Here is a 6000-nt window from a genome sequence, read left to right as displayed (position 1 = left end):
AGGGACATAAACATTCAGTCCATTGCACTGAAGGTATAACCTACATCTACGTAGGGCACGTTTACCACCATTCTACAGATGGCACAAGGAAAGGGGTTACCAAACCATGCCGTGTTGATACCAGGAGGAAAACCTAGAGTATTCATTCCCAGGCTTTTACAACTGCGGGGCCAGAACCCTTCTCAAGTGAAAGTGAAGTGATTTCTGAGTAGAAAATGGGCCGTTTCTGAAGGTTACTGAAGGGAGCGTCTCCTTTTACCCTTCAGCTAAGTGATTTTCCATGAGAGAAATTTTGTAGAGATAAACAAATTCCCTTTTAAGTTTCTTTCTTTCCTTCTTTCTTTCTTTTTTCTTTCTTTCTCTCTCCTTTCTTTCTCTCTCTTTCTCTCTCTCTCTCTTTCCTTCCTTCCTTTTTCTTTCTTTCTTTCTTTCTTTCTTTCTTTTTTTTTTTTCTGAGACGGAGTCCTGCTATGTCACTCAGGCTGGAATGCAGTGGCACAATCTCGGTGCACTGCAACCTCCACCTCCTGGGCTCAAGCGATTCTCCTGCCTCAGCCTCCCAAGTAGCTAAGATTACAGGTACATGCCGTCACGCCTGGCTAATTTTTGTATTTTTTTGTAGAGACAGGGTTTCGCCATGTTGGCCAGGCTGGTTTTGAACTCCTGACTTCAAATGATCCCCCAGCCTCGGCCTCCCAAACTGTTGGGATTACAGGCGTGAGCCACCACGCCCAGCCCTGTTTAAGTTTATTCTCCTCAACTCAGATAGCCACCCTCAGTAGCCTCGAAGAAGAATCACAGAATGACGGAGCACGACTGGAATTTATCTGGCCAGTGGAGACAGGCATTGAACATCTAAGAAAACTGCCCCTCTTTTCCATTGCAATAGTCTTTCCAATAAAATGAAAAGAAAATGGAATTTTAAAACTTTAAGGAAAAGAACATGCTATTTCTTAACCTAAAAGTAAAGATTGCCCAGGGAGATGATAAAGGGATAAAATAATTCTCAGACTGTGTCTGCCTTCTAGTTTCAGCCAAGTCCCTAGATGACCAGAATAGATCAAAACAGCTGAGGGCAGCAGGAGGCAGGAGACCCCCTGAGCGATGGATATGCCTTCTCATGTGATATGGCAGGCACTTGCTCGGGGACAGAAACAGACATGATTCCCCAGCTCTCAGCCACTGTTGTTCTATGATCAGATGAGAAGCCTTTCAAGCAAAATGTCTTTTTAAAAAATGTCTTGACTGTTCATTAGGTTTTATTATTATGATTGTTAAGTCAAATGTGTGTACACACTTGCAATTTTATTGACAGAGATCAAAGGCCTTTTAAAGCATTCAGTTTAAGGCAAGGGCCAAGCACCCAGAGCCTCTAAAAACTGTCACTACCTGGCTGGGAGTGGTGGCTCACGCCTGTAATCTCAGCATTTTGGGAGGCCAAGGTGGGTGGATCACTTGAGTTGAGGAGTTTGTGACCAGCCTGGCCAATAGAGTGAAACTCCATCTCCAAATGCAAAAAATTAGCCGGGTGTGTTGGTACACGCCTGTAATCCCAGCTACTCGGGAGGCTGTGGCAGGAGAATCGCTCAAACCCAGGAAGCAGAGGTTGTAGTGAGCTGAGATCATGCCATCCTCTTAGTCAGTTGTTTCCAGATTCTTTCCTCACACACTGATGTGTAACACAGGCTCCCAATGACATGGTGGCTTCTTCCTGAGGATGTGGGAGGGACCCCCTGCTCCCACTCCCCACAGCTCATGAGCTTGGGCTGCAGAGGGAGGGAGGGGGGCCAGCAGGTCTGTGCTCCTTTGAGGGGGTGGCATCCAGCCCCATCCCATCCATGACTTCTTCTAGGAGGTTCCCTTGGTGTCCCCCTAGGTAGTTAAGAGAAGCGAAGATTTCTTGATATGCATTACTCATGCAGGCCTATTGTGCATTTGAATCACCTGGAGATCTTGTCCACATGGTTTCTGGTTTGGGTGGTGGGGCGGGGCCTGAGAGCCTGCATTTCTGACAATTTTGGAGTAATGCCAGTCCTGCCGGGCCATTGGCCACACAGGTCGGGGGGCATTCACCTGTCATTATCTGTCCCATTCTTTCAGGCGCATTTGCTTGTTAACCAGAGACTGGGAGTTTTGTTGAATGCGTTCAAAGGCCTGTGACATTATTGCCCTGAGGCCACTGCAGCCCAGCTCTGTTCTGTAGGAATCAGTTTCTCTCCTTAGAGTGACAGGTGATCTCACCGCAGGGCTCCTTGGTTGAGTGTTGGCCCAAGGACACTATCAACTCTCAAGAGAAGCGTCTGCCAGCCAGCAACCCATGATTCGCAGGGTTTAGGCTCTGGAACGTTGAAGAAGTGGCTCCACGCCATGGGCAGATCTGAAGGAATTCTTAGCAATCGTGTCCGTTCTGATGCTAAAATGAGGAAAATCTAAATCAACGCTGGGATGGACACAACAAAAGCAGAAATTCCAGCATATTTAGAAATAATCCCAATAATCCCAACCAGAAATAATCTAAGGTCTGCCATGGATAAAAATACAAAACCAGATTTAGGGCTAGATTCAGCAGGAAGGGCTTGTGGAAAGACAGGAAGGAGAAGGGACAGGGAGGGGAGACACAGCTGATGGCCTCACTGTAGATTCAGGATGAGGATCAGTTAGAAGCATTTGGACAAAGGTCAAAGCTGTTAAAAAAAATTCATACACCATCAATCAAAATAAAACAACATGAATGAAGTGACTCAGGGAACATGCAGTTTGGCTCAACTGTAAACTGCTTCAGTAACATCTTGCTCCCCTTCTCCTGGTCAAGAAACTACATTATTCATCTTCCAATAACAGATTATCGCCCTGTTCTTGGAATGAGAGAAACTCCACATTGCAGGAAAATAGCACAGCTCACAACACCTAGAAGAATATCCACATGACTTTCAACATACTTTAGAAAAAAAATCACGACAAAGTGGCTCAATGACTAAAGAGAGACGTTTCTTCTATTTGCCATAAAACCCAGAAAGGTTTTTTGCAGAAAAAGAGCCAACATATTTTCTTGAAGTCATTGGTAGGCTGTCTCTTCCCCAAGCAGAAATTCAAAAACACAATATAAACATTTGGTTCAAGTCTTGGCACTTTCTCCAGTAAGAACAATGCCCCTCCCTCTCCCTGGTGGTAGCAGAACTGGGGAGCCCTGGGCTGAGCCCGTTCCCTCCCTCTCTGCCATACTGCCTGCTGGAAGACTGGAGGAACGTCTAAACTTAGCACATCGTGGTGTAGGCAAGATTATGCAAGCACAAGGAGATAGTCCAAGCAAATGTTCTGAAATGAATTCATATCTTCAAGATCAGAGTCTAGACTTATTTGCCCAGACGCTCAGCACTTCCCTGCTCTTGTTTTTGAAAGTTGTGGTCCTTGGCACCCAGTTAGTTTGTCCTATCTTCATAGATTCTGGGAGGGGGCCAGACACCAGCGTGACTGTCTATGCACACTGCGTGCTGGACTGTCATGTGTGAGGGCGTGTTGTGGGTGTGCCTGCACATGCCTGCATGTGTCAGTGCTCCTTCTTCAGGAAGTATTTTTACCTCATTGCACATTCCCCTTCCTGCATAAAATGAACTCCTTCCATTTCTTAACCAAAATGATTCTTGCCCATCATTCAAGATTCTGTTTAAATGTCATTTTCTTAAAGGTCTTAAAGGGTATCCTCAGATCACTGGAACCCAAGTAGGAATTTGGATAAATTATCTCATGTCACGGTTCTTTTCCTTAACACATTTTTGCCATAATATATACCCTTGAATTTTTAATTGTTTAATGCCTGTCTCTCACTAGTCTACCAAATTACTGAGGATGGAGACCCTGTTTCTTTATTGTTGTATACTTAACATATAACAAAGTGCTTAACACCTAGAAGCCAGGTAATTAATAAACAGTCAGATAAATACATGAGCAACTGAATAATAAAGATAACGCCATATAGTTATATGTGGAAACATATATATATATATATATTATATACACTGTTGTGATTATCGTTATTACTTTTGTCATCACTGTTCTAATTTGGGGTTCAGTTTTTATTATTTACAAAATTTAGTAATTTCTAGATTTACCATAATATGAATTAATTATTAGTATCTAATACAAAATTACTGTTTACCAGCAAATTATCACCAATTTATATAGTAACAAGAAACTATTACTATAACTAAATTATTACAAATTATTATTATAGTCTATGAATCCAACAGGAAACAGCAGCTCTTATTTTGAATAGGTAAGGTTTCTAAACTGGAGGGATCAGGTCTTCCTTATCCAGCTTAATTTCTAGTCCTTCCATGACATTTTTCCAGATAATATGCCGGGACACCCTTAGCATTCCATCAAGTTTTGAAAAGAATATTTTCCATCTCTGGCCAGCTTGATTTGCCGAGCTGTGCTGGATGTTAGCAGCTGCATTGGACGTTAGCTGAGAGTAAATAATGAACATGCATCAGCTTCCAACTCTGTGCCAGCCTGTGCCACATCTTTGGCCCTGGGTAAGGTTAGCCTAAGTGATGCCAGCCAAACCCCCTCTGCAGGCTCCTTCCCTTCTTCCTGGTTCCCCTTCTTCCTCGATGCATGCCCCCTGCCCCCCAAAAAAGTCTGTCACTCCTGCTGCTCAGCCTAAGGCAAGCTATACACAATTGTTGATGCACGAAAGAAGATATGCTGGACCCACAAAATGAAACAAACAAACTCAAGGCCATCGACGCTAAAGCAACCCTCCTGGCTGGTGTTTGGAGACCAACACAAACTTTCTGGAGCATATGTCAGCATTTAAGATGGGAAAAAATGGAAATCAAAAGCGTCCCTTTCCCCTGTTCCTGTCTCGCCACTCCCAAACCATCGTTATACTGGTCCCTTCAGGTGAAATTTAGGGTTGGTGGAAGGAGGGTGGTGCCCTGGGCCAGGGGGTCAAGAGTAGCATCACAGCTAGTTAAACTCAGGGCAACAGGACGGAGACTAGACATTAACGACTGAAGTGTAGCTTCCTCTTGGCGGGCGTTCCACATTACCACCGACTTTGTGCATCCCTGCTCATCTAAGCTGTGGTTAGATGTCATCTAACTTGTGGTTCTCAACTTTGGCTACCCGTCAGTCACCTGGGGAGCTTTGAAAACTCCTGGAAGAAAAGACCCCGGAGGCACCTCAGGCCAATTGGATCAGAATCCCTTGGGCTTCCAGATGACTCCAATGCACCATTACAGCTAAAATGCCTGAAAAGGGTCACATGGCGTTCAGGTGTTAAATCAGACACAGAACAGAAGCAGCAACTGCTCTGTTTAAAAATAAGAGCCACTTATAATGAATGCTATTTTTAAGAGGTTTTATACAAGCAAAATAAAGCATACAGCCAACGCCACTTTTTTTTTTTTTTTTTAAACACAGAGTCTTGCTCTGTGGCCCAGCCTGGAGTACAGTGGCATGATCTTGGCTCACTGCAACTTCTGCCTCCTGGGTTCAAGAAATTCACCTGCCTCAGTCTCCTGAGTAACTGGGATTACAGGCATGAGCCACCACACCTGGCTAATTTTTGTGTTTTTAGTAGAGACAGGGTTTCACCATGTTGCCCAGGCTGGTCTTGAACTCCTGACCTTGAGTGATCTGCCCACCTCGGCCTCCCAAGGTGCTGGGATTATAGGCGTGATCCACCACACCCAGCCTCTTTTACTCTTACAATAAATTTTGCTTTGTTAGAGTGAAAATAACATCAACTGTGTTACTCTGTATGAAAATGTTCTGTTTCCCTGTTTGGTTTTACAGCATCTCCATTCCTACAGCTATAATTTTATATGATGCCTTGCTGGTATTTGCAGAGCAAAAATATTATATATTATATGCAGTTCCTTATGCCAAAAGGTATAGAAAGTTTTGTAAAACTATGGAAGAGGAAAGAGCATTAGGTTTATTTTTAACTCATAAAAATTTTATTTGCTTTTTTTTTTTTCCCTTTACACGGGT

General features: G+C 43.7%; 1 long non-coding RNA gene across 2 annotated transcripts in view; it reads right to left on the bottom strand.

Annotated features, from left to right (window-relative positions):
- Positions 1 to 1237: 1237 nt before the first annotated feature.
- The window catches only part of LOC134807125 (uncharacterized), a 38705-nt gene continuing 33942 nt past the window's right edge, over positions 1238 to 6000 (bottom strand). For both annotated transcript variants that reach the window (XR_010146774.1, XR_010146773.1), the window contains exon 6: positions 1238 to 2413. This is a non-coding gene — a long non-coding RNA (uncharacterized LOC134807125). The remainder of the gene's footprint in view (positions 2414 to 6000) is intronic.

This window comes from Pan troglodytes, chromosome 8, assembly GCF_028858775.2.
Source record: "Pan troglodytes isolate AG18354 chromosome 8, NHGRI_mPanTro3-v2.0_pri, whole genome shotgun sequence".
In the NCBI taxonomy this organism is placed as follows: domain Eukaryota; kingdom Metazoa; phylum Chordata; class Mammalia; order Primates; family Hominidae; genus Pan; species Pan troglodytes.
Note: the sequence above shows the minus strand (reverse complement) of the source record. Positions and strands in the feature narration are given on the sequence as shown.